Source organism: Engystomops pustulosus, chromosome 10 (assembly GCF_040894005.1).
Source record: "Engystomops pustulosus chromosome 10, aEngPut4.maternal, whole genome shotgun sequence".
Lineage (NCBI taxonomy): Eukaryota > Metazoa > Chordata > Amphibia > Anura > Leptodactylidae > Engystomops > Engystomops pustulosus.
This window is the reverse complement of record NC_092420.1, coordinates 92,168,036-92,191,703: the sequence shown is the minus strand read 5'-3', so window position 1 is coordinate 92,191,703 and position 23,668 is coordinate 92,168,036. Positions and strand designations below refer to the sequence as shown.

At 44.3% G+C, this 23,668-nt stretch overlaps 1 long non-coding RNA gene across 1 annotated transcript; it reads right to left on the bottom strand.

Annotated features, from left to right (window-relative positions):
• Positions 1–3,808: 3,808 nt before the first annotated feature.
• On the bottom strand, positions 3,809–21,432 carry LOC140104340 (uncharacterized). Its single transcript, XR_011850295.1, has 3 exons — positions 21,320–21,432; positions 9,416–9,600; positions 3,809–5,386 (listed from the first exon to the last, which is right to left on the bottom strand). It is a non-coding gene; the product is annotated as an uncharacterized lncRNA (long non-coding RNA).
• Between the last annotated feature and the right edge of the window lie 2,236 nt (positions 21,433–23,668).

Genomic DNA, 23,668 nt, shown 5'->3' with positions numbered 1-23,668 from the left:
TCTGTGCAGTATGGTACTATGCCAGAATCCTCTGCTCTTACATTACCACTTCTATCGGCAGACACAGTGTTGGAATGAGCCCAATGAAACGAAGGTATTCCAGCACTCAGAATCTTCTTTAAAAAAATATTTGAATTTTTATTTTGTAAATATTAAAATTGCAAGGTCACATCCTGGCATATCATCCAAAAAAGAAAAGATCTACGCGTTTCGGACTAGTGTGCTTGCGTCCTTATTCATGATCATGAATAAGGACGCAAGCACACTAGTCCGAAACGCGTAGATCTTTTCTTTTTTGGATGATATGCCAGGATGTGACCTTGCAATTTTAATATTTACAAAATAAAAATTCAAATATTTTTTTAAAGAAGATTCTGAGTGCTGGAATACCTTCGTTTCATTGTGCATCATTCAGTCAACCGGCAGGACTGCCTTTCCGTGCACCGAGAGCTAAGGAGGAATAGGACCTCGTCTACATTGAGGATGCAGCTTATGTGAGTGAGCGGTGGCTTTCTTTCTATTGTTTCCTATTTGGAATGAGCCCACCAGATAAAGTTACTATCAATTAACCTATGGGAAATAGACCCTCATAGGCACCAAAGTGGGCGGCATTCCTATGGAACTAAATCTAAATTTTATTTACTTCTCTTAGTTCAAAATAGTCTCTCTTTAATGTGTCTGCTTGTGCATCTGCAAGTTCAGGGCTCAGTAGGTGCTTTTCTCTGTTTTCTTCATACTCTAGCATGTCCCCTTACTGACACGACATGAATGCATGTCCCTTTTTAGCTGATACATAAAGCCTGCATACACTAAAATGTAAAGGCCTGGAGAACTTACCGTACTTCCCCTGCCAATCCCATAACGAGCCGTGCGCCTGTGTGACATCACATGACCAGGGATATAAGGAGCAGTGCACCTGTGTGACATCACATGACCAGGGATATAAGGAGCCATGCACCTGTGTGACATCACAAGACCAGCGATATAAAGAGCAGTGCACCTGTGTGACATCACATGACCAGGGATATAAGGAGCCATGCACCTCTGTGACATCACATGACCAGGGATATATAACGAGCTGTGCACCAGTGTGACATCACATGACCAGGGATATAAGGAGCCATGCACCTGTGTGACATCACATGACCAGGGATATAACGAGCCATGCACCTGTGTGACATCACATGACCAGGGATATATAACGAGCTGTGCACCAGTGTGACATCACATGACCAGGGATATAAGGAGCCATGCACCTGTGTGACATCACATGACCAGGGATATAACGAGCCATGCACCTGTGTGACATCACATGACCAGGGATATAACGAGCCATGCACCTGTGTGACATCACATGACCAGGGATATAACGAGCCATGCACCTGTGTGACATCACATGACCAGGGATATAAGGAGCCATGCACCTATGTGACATCACATGAACGGGATATAAGGAGCCATGCACCTGTGTGACATCACATGACCAGGGATATAACGAGCCGTGTACCTGTGTGACATCACATGACCAGGGATATAAGGAGCCATGCACCTATGTGACATCACATGAACGGGATATAAGGAGCCATGCACCTGTGTGACATCACATGACCAGGGATATAACGAGCCGTGTACCTGTGTGACATCACATGAACGGAATATAAGGAGCCATGCACCTGTGTGACATCACATGACCATGCAACAGTTCTTATCCATAGGAAATAAACAATGAAGCTTCCCATAGAATAACAGAAAACTGCATGTGGACAACCCGTTTATCTCTTTCTTGATCTTTTGATGTCTTGTGTTATCTTGTGTCTCCCTGTCCTCAGTTGGCTGTCACTTACCCCGGAACCACTAAAAGGGGTAGAGGAGACCTGCTGTTATCCCTGCAACAAAGACCAGATCCCAGTAAGGGGGAAAACCAGGAAGATCATTGGTATAACAAAATTCAAATAGGAACTCCAGCATCCAGACTTGAAGAAAAATTTCATAAAATTCACTCTATTGGGTACAAAGGATTAAAACCAAACAAAACGTCACATAAGGTCTCAGACCTTATGTGACACTTGGTTTTGATGCTGTTTTACCAAAGTCTGGATACTGGGGTTCCTATTGGATTTTGTTTTTTGAAGTTTGCTGCTGGCCCCCACACAGCTCTCCGTGCATCAACTCCAACACCATCGGTTTCACGGAGGTGAGATGAACTTTTCCCTTTGTTAATAACCTTAGAAGTTGTCCAAAGCCAACGTAATAAATCACAGCTGCCTGTAACACATTGGGGCTTATTTACTAAGGGTCCGCGGGTTGCACCATTGTTGGATTTTCTGACGTTTTGGGGATTTGCAGGGCTGTGACAGGTATTCAATTGGGGATTGTGTGGAACTCAATTGGATTGTGGCATAGCTGCACTGCTTTCATGCGACAGAAATCATGTGGCATGCCGTCGGACGATCCGACTGATGCGGATTGAGTGCGGGATTTAAGATTCGAATTGTGTCACAAGACAATGCACTTACATGCTCCAGGAAGAAGGTGAACTCCGGGGACCTGAGCAGGGAAGTGACACATGCAGGATATCGGGCGCATGATCTTAGTGACTCCCCGCACAGCGCATTATACACGGACAATGCACTTACATGCACCAGGAAGAAGAAGGTGAACTCCAGGGACCTGAGCGGGGAAGCGACACATGCAGGATATCGGGCGCAGGATCTTAGTGACTCCCCGCACAGCGCATTATACATGGACAATGCACTTACATGCACCAGGAAGAAGAAGGTGAACTCCGGGGACCTGAGCGGGGAAGCGACACATGCAGGATATCGGGTGCAGGATCTTAGTGACTCCCCGCACAGCGCATTATACACAGACAATGCACTTACATGCACCAGGAAGAAGAAGATGAACTCCGGGGACCTGAGCGGGGAAGTGACACATGCAGGATAACGGGGGCACGATCTTAGTGACTCCCCGCACAGCACATTATACACGGACAATGCACTTGCATGCACCAGGAAGAAGAAGATGAACTCCGGGGACCTGAGCGGGGAAGTGACACATGCAGGATATCGGGCGCACGATCTTAGTGACTCCCCGCACAGCGCATTATACACGGACAATGCACTTACATGCACCAGGAAGAAGAAGATGAACTCCGGGGACCTGAGCGGGGAAGGGACACATGCAGGATATCGGGCGCACAATCTTAATGAATCGCGGCACAGCGCATGATCGTCGGACAATGCACTTTCGGGAAACTCTGCGGGACCGGGTAAGTAAATGTGCCCCATTAAATGGTAGTAAAGGTGCAAATATCCCAATATCAGGCTCTGCTTATATATCTAGCCTCTGCAGGTAAGTCATTTACTTCTGCCCATCACAGTCTGGTACAATGGGTTAAAGCTTTTTCATACCACACGGACCATTAATTTCCAGCTTTCCAATGTACCTTAATAGTTCTGCAGCATAAAAGGATATCCTGCAGCCATTCCTATTATTAGCCGTATTACCTGGCAGATAGCGGGAACTCCCCACAGAACCTTCTATGGATAATGTAGAGGATTTATCTGCTGGAATAATCAATGTATAGAAGGATATATACAGTAGGAGGCCAGATCGCATGGAATACCATTAACATCAGAGGAGACACTTAGTATCTGTGGGCGCCAAAATCATTCCCATTTATAATGAGTCTCGTCAGTATCTTGTGTTTTTCTAACAGGATCCAGGCATCTGCTACAATGGAGATTTCTACACATGACGGCCCCCGGATCAATACATTGATATCATCATCATTTACTGCAGTTGCTACAATGTTTTACACCATTGATGGTTTTATTGCCGCTCTAAATCCTATCGGTGACTAATGTCCTTAGACACCATTTACTGTGGGGCAAAGGTTGTGTTACAAGTGTAGTGATTCTGATAACATCATCAGGGAACATATAAGTTATGTGCGAGTCGCGGCCAAGCTGTGTGATAGCGAAATAACCGTATAATCAGTTCTCCAGACTGTGAGCTGGTGAGGGCGATGGTGGATGATGGGCATTAGATGAGGGCAAGATGTCAGGTGGTCAGAGTAAGGAGGTTGGCGCGTAATTTAGGGCAGTGATGGTGAACTTTTTAGCGGCCGAGTGCCCAAAAAGCAACCCAAAACCCCCTTATTTATTGCGAGGTGCCAACCAAGAATTAAAGCAGTAACTTACTGCTTCCTGTTCTTCAACAATCATATTGGCCTCCTGAGGACTGCTACACAGTAGAAAGATGGACAATTTTCATAATTTTCGCTTCTTTCCAGTGTCCCTCTGTACACAGAGAATTGTGGGGCCAGCAGGAGGTCCTCTAAAGATAATTCGGCCCTGTCTATTCATTCTCCCTCTTCCTACAGTCCCAAGTAGCGAAGTAAGTATCAAAATATGAGTGAAAGCAGCCTCTTTTAAGTTGCTTGGACAGAGTCCTGTCTGGAGTGATGGCCTGGGTGCCCATAGAAAGGACTCCGAGTGCCACCTCTGGCACCCGTGCCATAGTTTCGCCACCACTGAATTAGTGGGTACACAGGGTGTAATCTTTTGAAAGGCATCACCTGAGGACAACACGCTAGATGGTAAGAGTCTTGGCCTGGGGCATAAATTTGGGAGTTGTAGGCTGTAAGCCCTGGCAAAGCATTAGCTGAGGACAAAATGCTAGAGGGTTACAGTCATGGAGGGCAATTTGAGGAGGTGCATGACCTGAGAATAATGGGGCTTATTTACTAAGGGTCGCGGATCCCCCTTTCATCTGACTGTTCATGGTTTTCAGGGATTGCACGGCTTTGGCAGGTATTTGCACTGGGATTGTGTCGCACGCGATTGGTTTTTGGTGGAGCTATGCTGGCTTCCATGCGACACAAATCGGGGGGCGGGCCGTCAGACGATCTGACTGATTCGGACTGAGCACAGGTTTAACTTTCAAATTGTGTTTCAAGACAATGAACTCACATGTACCGCTAAGAAGATGGTGAAGTCCGGCGGACCTCAGCGGGGAAGCGACACATGCAGGATATCGGGCGCACCATCTTAGTGAATTGCGGCACAGTGCATGATCGTCGGACAATGCACTTTCGGGGAACTTTGTCGGACAGGTAAGTAAGTGTGCCCCAATATGGCAGAAAGTTACAGTCAGAAGCTGGGGTATAATTTGGGGGGATGTCGGGTCAGGAAAGGAATTAATTCATGCCATGAGGTTAGAGTCAGGACCACACTTCCATACTCCCTAATCCAAGCCTCCTCTCCCCCTAATTAGACATCTTCCATTTTCCGTGCATGGCTTTTTCCAGGCGGTGTGTTAATTTCCTCTCTTGCTCTCCAGCTTGCTCCGTCCTTTGGGTCTCCACGTTGTTATGAATGATCTGGAAAAGAACAAGTCATTATCCAAATTTGTCAGTGTATCATTAACAGCAGTTAAATGACAGCTGCGATTATAGCGGGAAGAGAGACATCAGCCTCTCAGTAACTGCGCCGCACCAGTCAATTCATTCTGCGTTTTGGACGCGATCAGGCTCGAAACAAATGGGAGAAGGTTATGAGAGCTGGCGCCGCTCATCAAGATCCATCAACTCGACCCGGAATGGAACAGATGAGATACTGAGTGGAAATGATAGGATATAGCAGGGATTTCTCCCCGGAGTGCCGTGCACAAGGAGTGATTGGACTTGGAGCGCTGGGCAGCACCACTCGCTGTTATTTACCAACATATCCTGAAACTCGGGTTATGGGCCTGCAGCCCTAATGGAAGGAAATAAGGCAGCGACTGGCTGCAGCGGCGGTAAATGGGAGGCAGTCAGCGCGCTCGTTAGCATAGCTCTACCCAGAATTCATTGCCTGCATCTTAATGGCTGAGCAGCATGTGACAGCGCTGAAGTCAGGAATGAGTTATGCAAAATCACTCAAGGCTTCTATGTCTTTCACACATCAATGCCAAAGCCAGACAGTGCGAGATACAGGGGAGCCGCGGATATATTAACCCTTCCCCAATCCATCGTCTCAAATTATTTCACTTTTATATAAAATAAATTAAATGAAAATGCTACTGGTTTATGTAATGCAACATTGTGTGAAAGCATCTCCAGAAACTAAATCTAATCCTAACATGTTTGATACTGTCTGCTGTATCTTATTCCATATAGACTGTTGCACTAAGTCTGTCATGTGAGTATCTAATGTTATAATGTTTACCTGCTGCTATAACAGGGTCTTTTTGTGTGATACTGTCTGCTGAGCTGTGTATCTAATCCTATCCTGTGTGATACTGTCTGCTGAACGGTGTATCTAATCCTATCATGTGTGATACTGTCTGCTGAGCTGTGTATCTAATCCTATCCTGTGTGATACTGTCCGCTGAGATGTGTATCTAATCCTATCCTGTGTGATACCGTCTGCTGAGCTGTGTATCTAATCCTATCCTGTGTGATACCGTCTGCTGAGCTGTGTATCTAATCCTATTCTGTGTGATACTGTCTGCTGAGCTGTGTATCTAATCCTATCCTATGTGATACTGTCTGCTGCGCTGTGTACCTAATCCTATCCTGTGTGATACTGTCTGCTGAGCTGTGTATCTAATCCTATCCTATGTGATACTGTCTGCTGAGCTGTGTATCTAATCCTATCCTGTGTGATACTGCCTGCTGAGCTGTGTATCTAATCCTCTCCTGTGTGATACTGTCTGCTGAGCTGTGTATCTAATCCCATTCCATATGATATTATGTGCTGAGCGGTGTATTTAATCCTATGATGTATGATACTGTCTGCTGAGCTGTGTATCTAATCCTATCCCGTGTGATACTGTCTGCTGAGATGAGTATCTAATCCTATCCTGTGTGATATTGTCCGCTGAGCTGTGTATCTAATCCTGTCCTGTGTGATACTGTCTGCTGAGCTGTGTATCTAATCCTATCCTGTGTGATACTGTCTGCTGAGATGAGTATCTAATCCTTTCCTGTGTGATACTGTATGCTGAACTGTGTATCTAATCCTATCCTGTGTGATGCTGTCCGCTGAGCTGTGTATCTAATCCTATCCTGTGTGATACTGTCTGCTGAGATGAGTATCTAATCCTATCCTGTGTGATACTGTCTGCTGAGCTGTGTATCTAATCCTATCCTGTGTGATAATGTCTGCTGAGCTGTGTATCTAATCCTATCCTGTGTGATACTGTCTGCTGAGATGAGTATCTAATCCTATCCTGTGTGATACTGTCTGCTGAGCCGTGTATCTAATCCCATCCTGTGTGATACTGTCTGCTGAACTGTGTATCTAATCATATCCTGTGTGATGCTGTCTGCTGAGCTGTGTATCTAATCCTATCCTGTGTGATACTGTCTGCTGAGCTGTGTATCTAATCCTATCATGTGTGATACTGTCTGCTGAGCTGTGTATCTAATCCTATCCTGTGTGATACTGTCTGCTGAGCTGTGTATCTAATCCTATCATGTGTGATACTGTCTGCTGAGCTGTGTATCTAATCCTATCCTGTGTGATACAGTCTGCTGAGCTGTGTATCTAATCCTATCATGTGTGATACTGTCTGCTGAGCTGTGTATCTAATCCTATCATGTGTGATACTGTCTGCTGAGCTGTGTATCTAATCCTATCCTGTGTGATACTGTCTGCTGAGATGAGTATCTAATCCTTTCCTGTGTGATACTGTCCTCTGAGCTGTGCATATAATACTATATAATAATTCTGTACACTGCCCCCTGGTTGTGACCTCAGAAGACCACTTTAGCATCTGCATGATCCCCTGTGGATCCTTGTCTTCTGATTCATGGAGGTGCCACTTCCTGGTACAACTAAAACACTACTCAAATAAGCATCATTTACTATACTGTTCCTACAAGAGCTGACACAGGGGTTGTCACCCAACTTTCCCAGGTTCCTGCATGTCATTACTGTCACCTCTATCCAGCAAGTTACAGTTTCACCACAACTGGAGTACCGTCTGTTGAAGTGAACTGCACTGAAAGGGAACATCCACTATGTGATTTGTGTGTCTAAGCAAACATGCAATGCACTTCAATATTCAGCACCATGGACAGCGGCTTAGTCCTGATCATCCAGACTGCAGCCAGGTGCTGCCTTGTTCCTGGAGATATGTGTAATCAGATCTTTGCATATGTTGTTAGTAGCAGCAGGATTGTGATATCATATATGGATTAATATCCCAGGAATGTAACTTCTCTAAGTGCAGTGTGGATGTGTCCTCACACTGCTGTGCTCTGTGCTCTCTGCAGCCAGTGTTTTATATTGTCCAGGGAGAGATGTATGTTGTTAGTGTATGTTGTCAGGAACAGCAGGACTGTGATATATGGGTTCATATTAGAAGATTGTACCTTATCCAAATGCACTGTGCACATTACTTTAAGCAGTCTCTCTGGTGTAAGTAACATGAGTAATTGCCTACTACAGCTTTTAGTCATTGGAAAGAGCTAGGGCTGTACAGAGGAGAGCACAGTAATTTGAGGACATGCACCAATGCACTTGGAGTTGTTGTCCTGCTGCAAACAAAATATACAAAGGGTATGATTGGGGTTAAATCCAAATAACCTGCTGACAGATACCATTATACGGTAACTATTCAGGAATCTGCAGACTTATTGGGGGTCATTTATTAAGGGCCCGATTCGCATTTTCCAGACGTGTTACCCAAATATTTCCAATTTGCGCCAATTTTCCCTGTATTGCCCCGGGTTTTTGGCGCACGTGATCGGATTGTGGCGTATCAGTGCTGGCATGCACGCAACGGAAATCGGGGGGCGTGGCCGAACGATAAACCCGACGGATTTGGATAAACCGCCGCATTTAAAGAAAAAAAAGTGTCGCAGGACATGTGCTTACCTTCACCCAGGATGGCTCGGTGAACTCCAGTGCGTTCCAAAGCGCAGCAGCGACACCTGGTGGACGTCGGAGGAACTGCCTTAGTGAATCGCCGGAAGACCCGAATCCACCGCAGAGAACGCGCCGCTGGATCGCGAATGGACCGGGTAAGTAAATCTGCCCCATTGGGGTTATCATTTGGCCACGCCCCCGATTTCCGTCGCGTGCATATCGGCGCCGATGCGCCTCAATCCGACCGCGTGCGCCAAAAACCCGGGGCAATACAGGAAAAATCGGCGCAAATCGGAAATATCCGGGTAAGACATCGGGAAAGCGCAAATCGGGCCCTTAGTAAATGACCCCCAATGAGTTATAACACATATTTTACTCAAGGTCCAACCAAAGCTGCACTGCGATCCATGCAAACTTGAAGCTCAGAGGGTTGAAAGAACTATGTTATCCCATGTAGAAGGGTGACTGTGAATGCAGCTCTGGGTGTGACTAGAGTATGATAGATATGACATACATGTATAATGTGCTTCTTCTATGTAGCTGTCAGCACTCGCCTGATTGCTTGCGCATTGCTCTTCTCTGCTGGATGACTCTTCTGTCCAGCGGTGTAACTCATATCTCTCATTTCTCTGCTCTCTGGTGAGTTTCCATTTCTTTTCTCTTCATCTGTCAGCAGATGCCTTCAGATCCCTCTGGTCAATATCTGGGTCAGCAGTCTGGAGGTCTCCGTGCCCTTACACTGCAGATGTGGAGAGAAAACATTGATTCACAAGACAGAAGAAGAATTGTGCAGAGTCTGAGCCGGAGACTTCATCCTTCTCAAGGAAGATGTATGTGTATATATATGTATACTGGGTCCTGGGACATGGGGTGCTCCTAAGATATTGGGGGCTATGGACTTACCAGGCCTGGAGTAATATAAGAGCACACTCAATCACTGCTCACAATGTCCAGCATGTCCAATATACTGTTCATCCTGTGCTTCCTGGTTCAGAGTAATAGGTATTACAATGTAGGTACATTGGATGTTCAGAATCTGTGGGTTATAGTCCTGCAGTTCATCAGCTTTTTCCTCACACTGCTGTTCAGAGCCCCTCTCCTCTGCTCCAAGGGACTGTATGGCTACAGAGTACAGCAGTGTGAGGACACATTCCCAGAGCACTAGGTAAATTCCTGCAATATAAATGTATTTTGTCACCAGGACCAATGCCTTACACAGTCTGCAATCTATTTTTTTATGTTATCTGTTTTTATATCTTTTTTTTTTTAATTCCAGTTTAGCCATAAGTCAAAGTGCACAGGGGGCATATCCTCACACTGCTGTGCTCTTAGCTCTCTGCATTGAGCTACTCTAAAACTCCTCCTCTCAGTGACTGTTGTAGTATTTAACTAGAAGCCTGTTATAGCTTTTATTGAGAGCAAAGAGAAAAGGATGTGGAGGAGCTCAGTGCAGGGAGTTTAGAGCACAGCAGTGTGAGGATACTCCTTGGTGCACATGAAGTAGCTCCAATCTTGGACTACAAATAATTTTTCCCACTGTCAGACTTCTGACAGATTCACTTATACTTGACTCTTAGAGCGACTCTGGGATCAGACTCCACTTTTTGTTTTCATAAAAAAAAAATTTTTTTGAAAAATTTGGGATTTTTTCACAAACATTACCAAAAAGAAAACAAAGAAAACAATTACAGAATAAACCAGAGACACCACACATGGCTGGCCCACAGCATGAGCATCACAGACTTCTATAGGAACCCCAAGACCGTTAAGAGAAGTGACGAGCAAGATACTTAATAGGTTATTGACTTATGAACCGAGGGGTTCATTGAAAGTGCATGGTCCGATGACAATGCCCTGTGCCGCGATTCACTAAGATTGTGCACCCGATATCTTGCATGTGTCGCTTCCCCACTCAGGTCCGACAGAGTTCACCTTCTTCTTCCTGGTGCATGTAAGTGCATTGTCTTGCAACAGAATTTACAAGTTACATTCCGCGCTCAGCCCGAATCAGTCAGAGCGTCCGGCGGCACGGCACCCAATTTGTGTCGCATGGAAGCAGCACAGCTGCGCCAAAAAAGAATTGAGTGCGACACAATCCCAGCGCAGACACCTGTTAAGTACCTCTCCAAGCCGTGCAATCCCCGAAAAAAGTCCGACGAAAGTGCAGCCCTTAGTAAATGGGCCATGGGCCCCCTAGAAGGATTGGGCCCTGTGCTACCTGCCTATATTATAATCCACTACTATTGAGGCTCCACTGTAATCACTGATGAGGATGAATTCATCCGGTCTCTGCGCAGTTTGTTTAACCAGTGAGAAATGTTTAGTGGAGGCTGTGATGAGACATATGCGTCTGGTGTAATAAGTCTGGTCTACTGCTATCCGTTCATTTCCTTCCAAGCGCGCACGGTCTGTCGCGAGCGGCACAATTGCTCGTCAGTCGTACAGAGAATGCCCTCTGCTTCGGATTCCGCTTCTCCGAACACGAGAGGTGTCTGCGGCAGATTCTTCTGGAGCACAAAGCTGGTGCCTGTTATCAAAGCTTCATCACACAAGCCCATAACAAACTGCTCAGCTGTTCCCCCCACACCTCAAGCTGTGCTCAGCTTGGATCCGCTCACTGTTTAATTGTTGCATCTCCTCTCCGGCTGCTGCCCATAGCCGCTCCATGTCTGCAAACAAGGGATGCAACTTCCTCTGGAGAGCAGCCGCTCCCACCTATCACTTAACCCGTTTATTTACTGCAACCGGGATGCAATTCGATGCTGTAATCCGGCTCCTCGCTTCCAGCGATACTATAGAACATAATGTAAATCGACTCTCCAGAGGCTGCCAAGAACTCTGTGATTGTTCTGACGTTTCCCCTATGACCAGGTTTAGTCTCTTACTGTTGGCAAGAAGTGGATTACTATATAAATGATGGTAAATGACGAGGCTTGTTGTATACACGCAGTGCTGTGAATATAAAGAGGAAGGAGAAAAATTGGCCTATAAAGTGACATAGTATTGGGGTCAGCAGGTTTCTGTGACCCTACACACAATAATTTTAGACAGCAATCCTTTCTATACAGCATATATGATTATATATACAGGATAGGAGTAGTAGTACTAAGCTATACCATATATAAGTGATAGGAGTAGTAGTGCCGTGCCCATATATAGAGGATTGGGGTAGGAGTACTGTGCTGTGCCCATATATACAGGATAGGAGTAGTAGTATTGAGCTAATATTTGCAGGATAGGAGGGGAAGTACTGTGCTGTTCCTTGATATATGTTCTGTGCCCGTATATACATAAAAGGAGTAGTAGTACTATGCTGTGCCCATATACAGGATTGGGGTAGGAGTACTGTGCTGTGCCCATGTATACAGGATAGGAGTAGTAGTACTATGCTGTGCCCATGTATACAGGATAGGAGTAGTAGTACTGTGCTGTGTCCATATATACAGGATAGGAGAAGTAGTACTGTGCTGTGTCCATATATACAGGATCGGAGTAGTAGTACTGTGCTGTGCCCATATATACAGGATAGGAGTAGTAGTACTGTGCTGTGCCCATGTATACACGATAGGAGTAGTAGTACTGTGCCCATATATACAGGATAGGAGTACAAGTGCAGTGCCCATATATACAGGATAGGAGTAGTAGTGCTGTGCCCATGTATACATGATAGAAGTAGTAGTCATGTGCCCATGTATACAGGATAGGAGTAGTAGCACTGTGCTGTGCCCATATATACAGGATAGGAGTAGTAGTACTGTGCTGTGTCCATATATACAGGATAGGAGTAAAAGTACTGTGCTGTGCCCATATATACAGGATAGGAGTAGTAGTACTGTGCTGTACCCATATATACAGGATAGGAGTAGTAGTACTGTGCTGTGCCCATATATACAGGATAGGAGTAGTAGTACTGTGCTGTGCCCATATATACAGGATAGGAGTAGTAGTACTGTGCTGTGTCCATATATACAGGATAGGAGTAATAGTACTGTGCTGTGCCCATATATACAGGATATGAGTAGTAGTACTGTGCTGTGCCCATATATACAGGATAGGAGTAGTAGTACTGTGCTGTGTCCATATATACAGGATAGGAGTAATAGTACTGTGCTGTGTCCATATATACAGGATATGAGTAGTAGTACTGTGCTGTGTCCATATATACAGGATAAGAGTAGTAGTACTGTGCTGTGCCCATATATACAGGATAGGAGTAGTAGTACTGTGCTGTACCCATATATACAGGATAGGAGTAGTAGTACTGTGCTGTGCCCATATATACAGGGTAGGAGTAGTAGTAGTGTGCTGTGTCCATATATACAGTATAGCAGTAGACATATACAAAGCAATACAGACTGTTGCTACCCCTGGTCATACTACATTCCCCCGTACCCATGAGTGTCGCCCCCTCCTCTAATTCCCCCTAATATGAACCCTGCAGTATATACATCCACAACAAGCACCAGCTGTATATATCCATATACCATATAACTGCTGGACCTGCACATACCCTGCACTGCACATCCCCCAGAACCAGGGAGATGTTTTGCACAGAATAAGGATTGTTGGTGTTGCATTTATTTTCATAATGTGAATGTGCTCAGAAATGGAAGCAGAATTATGGATCAGACCAGGTGTCGGTATATATTAGCGGTAGGCACAGGAGAAGACCATCTGTCTTATCCTTATCGTATTCTACTTGCCATAAGTTCAGCAGCTTCATCCATCCAGTCTGAACTCCCAGGTGATATCTATATATCTGCTCTTCTCACACAAACATATTACAGGGATATCAGGTCAGAGCAATAGTCTGTTCTGCTTCTGGGAAAGCTGGGTTTCAGCCAATAAGCTTGTGATTACCTCCTTATTAGAAGTTATACACGTATATATATCCATGTTGTTGCTCTGTGTATCTTCTATCTCCTGAGCTGCGATAGTGGAGGTGCATTGATTATACAGTATATGACAGTGACCCATTGTTTAGGAACAGGGGTATAACTTTAGGGGGTACAGAGGGTGAGATAGCACCTTGGCCCAGGAGTCTTGAAGGGCTCAAAAGGTCTTTGTTCCCTTCATGGTTACATAAAGTAACATGTACTGCTGCTTAAAGTTATCTATGTATTGTACAATGTTACAATTCATGAGGTTCGAAGCAGCGAGGGAACAATGGAGAGACATAGGAGCAAAGAAGAGGCCTGCAGAATTAAGAATGCAGCTCTGGGTGTGACTAGAGGATTGGTTGTGCTCTGTTTCAAGGCCAGTGGAAGAGAAGTAAAGTATTTATGAGGGCGCATAATTATTATGATTCCTAATGCACAGATACATTTTCTTCCTGTCTTGCAGTTTGTAATATCTTACTAATCTGAGACGAATCTTCCACATTTTAATTACCTGCATTGTTACATTTGCCGGTCCCGGGAGATTGAATGTGAAGGCTGATTGTCTGGAAACAAACATGAGAAGTGACGGAGCGGTACTGCGGCAACTAGGAGGGAACCGCCACATACAGGAAGCGGGGGGCAGACCTGACAGCGGGGGACAGCTGCTGTACGATGAGACCCCAAAAGCAAAGCACTGAAGGGCACAACCCCTACATTGTAATAATACAAGTGACAAGTTATTATGGTCTAAGGTATGGGCTCTATACATTAGATGTGATGATGTGTGACACTTTTTGCATGGCCACATATGGGACGTTTCTTGTAATGTTTCCATGTATTTTGGATGCACACGGGTTACACCTGTTACCTGCACCATAACTTGTGGACTGCCCCATCTATTCATGTTACTTGATGATTGGCATACTATTTATACATTTGCTTTGCTTGAAGTCACCCTGCCCATTGTACTTCCCTATAAGGGATTTACAGCAGAATGTTATGTACTGTACTTTGCATTACTGGTAAATTCAGGACCGCAACCTATGTTCACTCCAAGCTCCAGAAGAGCAACTCTGACTTGTTTTACATTAGAGGAATCTGTCAGCAGGTGTGACCATGAGACTGCAGCCAGTGTTATGTATTGTAGTGATGGGTCGTTCAGAACCGAGACAGCGCAAAATGTAACTTTCAGTGAGCGGTGGGAGCCGGTTCCTCCCGAGAGCTGATCCAGTGAGCTACTTCTCAAATTGCATTAAAGAGGGTCGGGCCAGGCGGGAGGACAGGACATGTGATGTCTATTGGGGTCTGAATGTACATGGAGGGGGTGCATGTAGTCATGGTGCACATATAACAGAGGGGTGACAGCTGTATGTACATGGAGGGGGTGCATGTAGTCATGGTGCATATGTAACAGAGGGGTGACAGCTGTGTGTATATGGAGGGGGTGCATGTAATCATGGTGCACATGTAACGGAGAGGTGACAGCTGTATGTAGATGGTGGGGGTGCATGTAGTCATGGTGCATATGTAACAGAGGGGTGACAGCTGTATGTACATGGAGAGGGTGCATGTAGTCATGGAGCACATGTAACAGAGGGGTGACAGCTGTATGTACATGGAGAGGGTGCATGTAGTCATGGAGCACATGTAACAGAGGGGTGACAGCTGTATGTACATGGAAAGGGTGCATGTAGTCATGGTGCACATATAACAGAGGGGTGAGAGCTTTGTGTACATGGAGGGGGTTCATGTAGTCATGGTGCACATATAACAGAGGGGTGACAGCTGTATGTACATGGAGGGGGTGCATGTAGTCGTGGTGCACATGTAACAGAGGGGTGACAGCTTTGTGTACATGGAGGGGGTGCATGTAGTCATGGTGCACAGGTAACAGAGGGGTGACAGCTGTATGTACATGGAGAGGGTGCATGTAGTCATGGTGCATATGTAACAGAGGGGTGACAGCTGTATGTACATGGTGGGGGTGCATGTAGTCATGGTGCACATATAACAGAGGGGTGACAGCTGTATGTACATGGAGAGGGTGCATGTAGTCATGGTGCACATATAACAGAGGGGTGACAGCTTTGTGTACATGGAGGGGTGCATGTAGTCATGGTGCACAGGTAACAGAGAGGTGACAGCTGTATGAACATGGTGAGGGTGCATGTAGTCATGGTGCACATATAACAGAGGGGTGACAGCTTTGTGTACATGGAGGGGTGCATGTAGTCATGGTGCACAGGTAACAGAGGGGTGACAGCTGTATGTACATGGTGGGGGTGCATGTAGTCATGGTGCACATATAACAGAGGGGTGACAGCTGTATGTACATGGTGGGGGTGCATGTAGTCATGGTGCACATATAACAGAGGGGTGACAGCTGTATGTACTTGGAGAGGGTGCATGTAGTCATGGTGCACATATAACAGAGGGGTGACAGCTTTGTGTACATGGAGGGGGTGCATGTAGTCATGGTGCACAGGTAACAGAGAGGTGACAGCTGTATGAACATGGTGGGGGTGCATGTAGTCATGGTGCACATATAACAGAGGGGTGACAGCTTTGTGTACATGGAGGGGGTGCATGTAGTCATGGTGCACAGGTAACAGAGGGGTGACAGCTGTATGTACATGGTGGGGGTGCATGTAGTCATGGTGCACATATAACAGAGGGGTGACAGCTGTATGTACATGGTGGGGGTGCATGTAGTCATGGTGCACATATAACAGAGGGGTGACAGCTGTATGTACATGGAGAGGGTGCATGTAGTCATGGTGCACATATAACAGAGGGGTGACAGCTTTGTGTACATGGAGGGGGTGCATGTAGTCATGGTGCACAGGTAACAGAGGGGTGACAGCTGTGTGTACATGGTGGGGGTGCATGTAGTCATGGTGCACAGGTAACAGAGGGGTGACAGCTGTATGTACATGGTGGGGGTGCATGTAGTCATGGTGCACAGGTAACAGAGGGGTGACAGCTGTATGTACATGGAGGGGGTGCATGCAGTCATGTTGCACATATAACAGAGGGGTGACAGCTGTGTGTACATGGAGAGGGTGCATGTAGTCCTGGTGCACATGTAACGGAGGGGTGACAGCTGTATGTACATGGAGAGGGTGCATGTAGTCATGGTGTACATATAACAGAGGGGTGACAGCTGTATGTACATGGAGAGGGTGCATGTAGTCATGGTGCACATATAACAGAGGGGTGACAGCTGTATGTACATGGAGAGGGTGCATGTAGTCATGGTGCACAGGTAACAGAGGGGTGACAGCTGTGTGTACATGGAGAGGGTGCATGTAGTCATGGTGCACATATAACAGAGGGGTGACAGCTGTATGTACATGGAGGGGGTGCATTTAGTCCTGGTGCACATATAACGGAGGGGTGACAGCTGTGTGTACATGGAGAGGATGCATGTAGTCATGGTGCACATGTAATGGAGGGGTGACAGCTGTGTGTACATGGAGAGGGTGCATGTAGTCATGGTGCACATATAACAGAGGGGTGACAGCTGTATGTACATGGAGGGGGTGCATGTAGTCATGGTGCACATATAACAGAGGGGTGACAGCTGTATGTACATGGAGGGGGTGCATGTAGTCATGGTGCACATATAACAGAGGGGTGACAGCTGTATGTACATGGAGAGGGTGCATGTAGTCATGGTGCACATATAACGGAGGGGTGACAGCTGTATGTACATGGAGAGGGTGCATGTAGTCATGGTGCACATATAACAGAGGGGTGACAGCTGTATGTACATGGAGAGGGTGCATGTAGTCATGGTGCACATATAACGGAGGGGTGACAGCTGTATGTACATGGAGAGGGTGCATGTAGTCATGGTGCACATATAACAGAGGGGTGACAGCTGTATGTACATGGAGAGGGTGCATGTAGTCATGGTGCACATATAACAGAGGGGTGACAGCTGTATGTACATGGAGAGGGTGCATGTAGTCATGGTGCACATATAACGGAGGGGTGACAGCTGTGTGTACATGGAGGGGGTGCATGTAGTCATGGTGCACATATAACAGAGGGGTGACATCTGTATGTACATGGAGGGGGTGCATGTAGTCATGGTGCACATATAACGGAGGGGTGACAGCTGTGTGTACATGGAGGGGGTGCATGTAGTCATGGTGCACATATAACAGAGGGGTGACAGCTGTATGTACATGGAGGGGGTGCATGTAGTCATGGTGCACATATAACAGAGGGGTGACAGCTGTGTGTACATGGAGGGGGTGCATGCAGTCATGGTGCACATATAACAGAGGGGTGACATCTGTATGTACATGGAGGGGGTGCATGTAGTCATGGTGCACATATAACGGAGGGGTGACAGCTGTGTGTACATGGAGGGGGTGCATGTAGTCATGGTGCACATATAACAGAGGGGTGACAGCTGTATGTACATGGAGGGGGTGCATGTAGTCATGGTGCACATATAACAGAGGGGTGACAGCTGTGTGTACATGGAGGGGGTGCATGTAGTCATGGTGCAAAGGTAAAGGAGGGGTGACAGCTGTGTGTACATGGAGAGGGTGCATGTAGTCATGGTGCACAGGTAAAGGAGGGGTGACAGCTGTGTGTCGGTGACATGTCCTCTGTTTCGGCAGTTGCTGTGCAGACATATTTTGCATGCAGACGCTGCTGATGACTGTGTATGATTGAGATGGTGGCTGTGTCTCTGCGTCCTTGGAAATGAGTAATATAAATGGTGCAGCCTGGAGCTCTAACCTTGCGCTGGAGTAAAGAGAGGAATTTATCCACTGACCTCTGTCTAGGAGGAGAAAATAGGTGTAGTGGTAGATTTATACCAGCACTGGGGGGTAGAATAAATTATTACCCCTCACATAGAGGATTGTGATTAATTCACCACTAGTTCTCAATTATGATTCTCCAGAGGCCAAAGCTCAAACCCCACAAAGTTACAGAAAATTCTATTAAATATCATTAATGTATGAAATAATATTACAGAATACAGTATCTACTAATAGAAAGGTTATAATGACTGCGAATCACAGATCTAAGCACAGGCTTTATTCCTGTACATAGGGGGCAGTATTATAGTAGTTATATTCCTGTACATAGGGGGCAGTATTATAGTAGTTATATTCTTGTACATAGGGGGCAGTATTATAGTAGTTATATTCTTGTACATAGGGGGCAGTATTATAGTAGTTATATTCCTGTACATAGGGGGCAGTATTATAGTAGTTATATTCTTGTACATAGGAGGCAGTATTATAGTAGTTATATTCCTGTACATAGGGGGCAGTATTATAGTAGTTATATTCTTGTACATAGGGGGCAGTATTATAGTAGTTATATTCTTGTACATAGGGGGCAGTATTATAGTAGTTATATTCTTGTACATAGGGGGCAGTATTATAGTAGTTATATTCTTGTACATAGGGGGCAGTATTATAGTAGTTATATTCTTGTACATAGGGGGCAGTATTATAGTAGTTATATTCTTGTACATAGGAGGCAGTATTATAGTAGTTATATTCCTGTACATAGGGGGCAGTATTATAGTAGTTATATTCCTGTACATAGGGGGCAGTATTATAGTAGTTATATTCTTGTACATAGGGGTAGTATTATAGTAGTTATATTCTTGTACATAGGGGGCAGTATTATAGTAGTTATATTCTTGTACATAGGGGGCAGTATTATAGTAGTTATATTCTTGTACATAGGGGGCAGTATTATAGTAGTTATATTCTTGTACATAGGGGGCAGTATTATAGTAGTTATATTCTTGTACATAGGAGGCAGTATTATAGTAGTTATATTCTTGTACATAGGGGGCAGTATTATAGTAGTTATATTCTTGTACATAGGGGGCAGTATTATAGTAGTTATATTCTTGTACATAGGGGGTAGTATTATAGTAGTTATATTCCTGTACATAGGGGGCAGTATTATAGTAGTTATATTCCTGAACATAGGGGCAGTATTATAGTAGTTATATCCCTGTACATAGGGGCAGTATTATAGTAGTTATATTCCTGTACATAGGGGGCAGTATTATAGTAGTTATATTCTTGTACATAGGGGGCAGTATTATAGTAGTTATATTCTTGTACATAGGGGGCAGTATTATAGTAGTTATATTCCTGTACATAGGGGGCAGTATTATAGTAGTTATATTGTTGTACATAGGGGCAGTATTATATTAGTTATATTCTTGTACATAGGGGGCAGTATTATAGTAGTTATATTCTTGTACATAGGGGGCAGTATTATAGTAGTTATATCCTTGTACATAGGGGGCAGTATTATAGCAGTTATATTCCTGTACATAGGGGCAGTATTATAGTAATTATATTCCTGTACATAGGGGGCAGTATTATAGCAGTTATATTCCTGTACATAGGAGGCAGTATTATAGTAGTTATATTCTTGTACATAGGGGGCAGTATTATAGTAGTTATATTCTTGTACATAGGGGGCAGTATTATAGTAGTTATATTCTTGTACATAGGGGGCAGTATTATAGTAGTTATATTCTTGTACATAGGAGGCAGTATAATAGTAGTTATATTCTTGTACATAGGGGACAGTATTATAGTAGTTATATTCTTGTACATAGGGGGCAGTATTATAGTAGTTATATTCTTGTACATAGGGGGCAGTATTATAGTAGTTATATTCTTGTACATAGGGGGCAGTATTATAGTAGTTATATTCCTGTACATAGGGGGCAGTATTATAGTAGTTGTATTCCTGTACATAGGGGACAGTATTATAGTAGTTATATTCTTGTACATAGGGAGCAGTATTATAGTAGTTATATTCTTGTACATAGGGGGCAGTATTATAGTAGTTATATTCTTGTACATAGGGGGCAGTATTATAGTAGTTATATTCCTGTACATAGCGGGCAGTATTATAGTAGTTATATTCCTGTACATAGGGGGCAGTATTATAGTAGTTATATTCTTGTACATAGGGGGCAGTATTATAGTAGTTATATTCCTGTACATAGGGGGCAGTATTATAGTAGTTATATTCTTGTACATAGGGGTCAGTATTATAGTAGTTATATTCTTGTACATAGGGGGCAGTATTATAGTAGTTATATTCTTGTACATAGGGGGCAGTATTATAGTAGTTATATTACTGTACATAGGGGGCAGTATTATAGTAGTTATATTCCTGTACATAGGGGGCAGTATTATAGTAGTTATATTCCTGTACATAGGGGGCAGTATTATAGTAGTTATATTCTTGTACATAGGGGGCAGTATTATAGTAGTTATATTCTTGTACATAGGGGGCAGTATTATAGCAGTTATATTCTTGTACATAGGGGGCAGTATTATAGTAGTTATATTCTTGTACATAGGGGGCAGTATTATAGTAGTTATATTCTTGTACATAGGGGGGCAGTATTATAGTAGTTATATTCTTGTACATAGGGGGCAGTATTATAGTAGTTATATTCTTGTACCTAGGGGGCAGTATTATAGTAGTTATATTCTTGTACATAGGGGACAGTATTATAGTAGTTGTATTGCACATAATGCTCCTGTTTTACACTATAACTACCTTGTTATCCATCCTCCCTCTAGTTCTGTTCTTCGACCATCTGGTCATCACAGTAGTTCGGTGTTAAATGAGACATCACACAGGTCCAGGCCCGTTATAGTCTTCTCATGTTTATAACTAAATGAACAAAGAAGAGAAAAGAGAAAACATAGACAAGCAAGAAAACACAACACATCTCTGATTTATACACAGGCTTTACAGATAAATTCATACTGAAATTAACTAGGAGGAGGAAAAAGAGATAAAACTGCCAAGTAGAAAAGCAACAGTGAAGAATCTGCCACTGGCATCCAGCAGATGGATGGATCAACTCCTGTATTATAGGAGACAAGGTGGTGGCAAAGAGCTTCTAGAAAGTGTGACAGGGAGAACAATAGATAAAGATACATGAATAAATAGAAATAATACAAAATAATTATATAGATATGAGATACATAAAGATAAAAGAAGATAGGTAGATGAAACTTTGGGCCACATTTATCACTTTTGTGCGCTTAAGTGTAGTAATTGCGCCTAAATTCTGGCGCACTGTTTTGCCAGAATTATCACCAACTGTGATAAGGTAATTTCCTGCCTCTTATTAATCTCTTTACTTTAAAACAGTTTAGGCGCAGTTTAGGCGCAATGTTAGATTCAGGCACTTACATGTGATCCTGCTACAAGCTCCTCTCTGCTTCTCCCACAGCCCAAAATGAAGATAACACTCACAGCAGCACCCAGGTGTGTGACACCCAGCACCCAGTCACCTCCTCAGAAGTGGCTTCTCCTGGAGGGGATCCCCCAGTGCTGGTCTCCTGCTGCACCCCTGTAATTCTGCACAGTATCCCCCTCAGACACACTGGTGATACTGTGCAGAATTACATGGGGGACACTTGTCTGTAGTATCTGCAACATTCTGCAAAGTTCTCTTCTCTCTTGCTGTGAGCTCAGGATTCTGCAGAATGTTTTGTAAATAGAAGGTGATGACGTGTAAATAGAGTCTGCAGCTCCTGTCTGCAGTGTATGTAGTGTGTCTATTATCTGTTCTAGTGTCTGGCTGAGCTCTGCTGCTTGGGATGAGCTCTTCTGCAAAGGGGCTCAGTGCTTTCTTCTCAGATAACCCCTTCCCGACATTTGACGTAATAGTACTGCATGGCGGGAGATGCGTTCCCACAAAATGCAGTACTATTACGTCAAACTTCTGGCCAGAAGCTGCGGGTGTCTGCCTCTAACACCCGCGATCGGAGATTTCTCCGGACATGGGTGTTAACCCCTAACACGTCACGGCGTGTTAGGGGCATTTAAAATGAATCGGACCCCCCTGCGGCGCTTACCAGGGGAATCCGCTGCTCCGATCACAGCCCCGGGACTGCCGGTGCGCGGGGCTGTGGGATCCTCCTCCGGGAGACGGGTCCTGTCAGAAGGCAGGATGTGCAGCATGCTCAGTGTGTTACATTACACTGTGCAATGTGAAGAAGAGCTTGTTCAAGCTAACCTGTAAAAGTATATAAAAAAAGTTTAAAACATTAAATAAAAACATTTTTAATAAAAAGAATTAATTAAATAAAGTCCCCTAAACACAAATATTCCCTATACACATGCAATAAAGTGGAAAAAACACAAAATCGCCAACCCCCCCCCCCACACACACATATTTGGTATCGCCACATCCGTAACAATCCGTACAATAACTCAGAAACACCGTAAAAACAAAACCTGAAAAACACGCCAAAAATGTAAATTTTTCATAAAATCTCTACACAGAAATGTTCTAAAAAGTAATCAAAAAAAGTTATGTGGGCCAAAATGGTACCACTGAAAAGAACAACTCAACTCGTAAAAAAATAAGCCCTAAACTAGCTCTGTCAACCAAAAAATATTAAAGTTACGTCTCTGAAAAGATGGCGATGCAAAAACAAATGAGATTTCCTCTATATTAGTTTTTATCCAGTAAAATTGTAAAAATAAATGAAAAACTATATAAATGAGGTATCACCGTAATCGTAGTGATCTGTAGAATAAAGATAATATAATATTTTTAGTGTACGGTGTACGACCCCCAAAAATACGGAAAGAAAGTAAACCAAAATTGACAATTTTCTTTTCCTCCATACATTCAAGAGTTAATAAAATCTCATCAATAAGCTAATGACCCACTAAAATGAAGTATTTGTAAAGTGCATCTCATGTCGCACAAAATAAGCCCTTATATGTCCAAATTGCCAAAAAAATAAAGATTGTATAGCCATTATAAAGTGACAATGCATAATCTGCTCTGAATGGCGCAGCTTCCCCCTCAATGCCCTGGCGTGTGCCCGTACAGCAGGTTACCGCCACATATGGGGTATTGTTATACGCGGGAGGGATTGG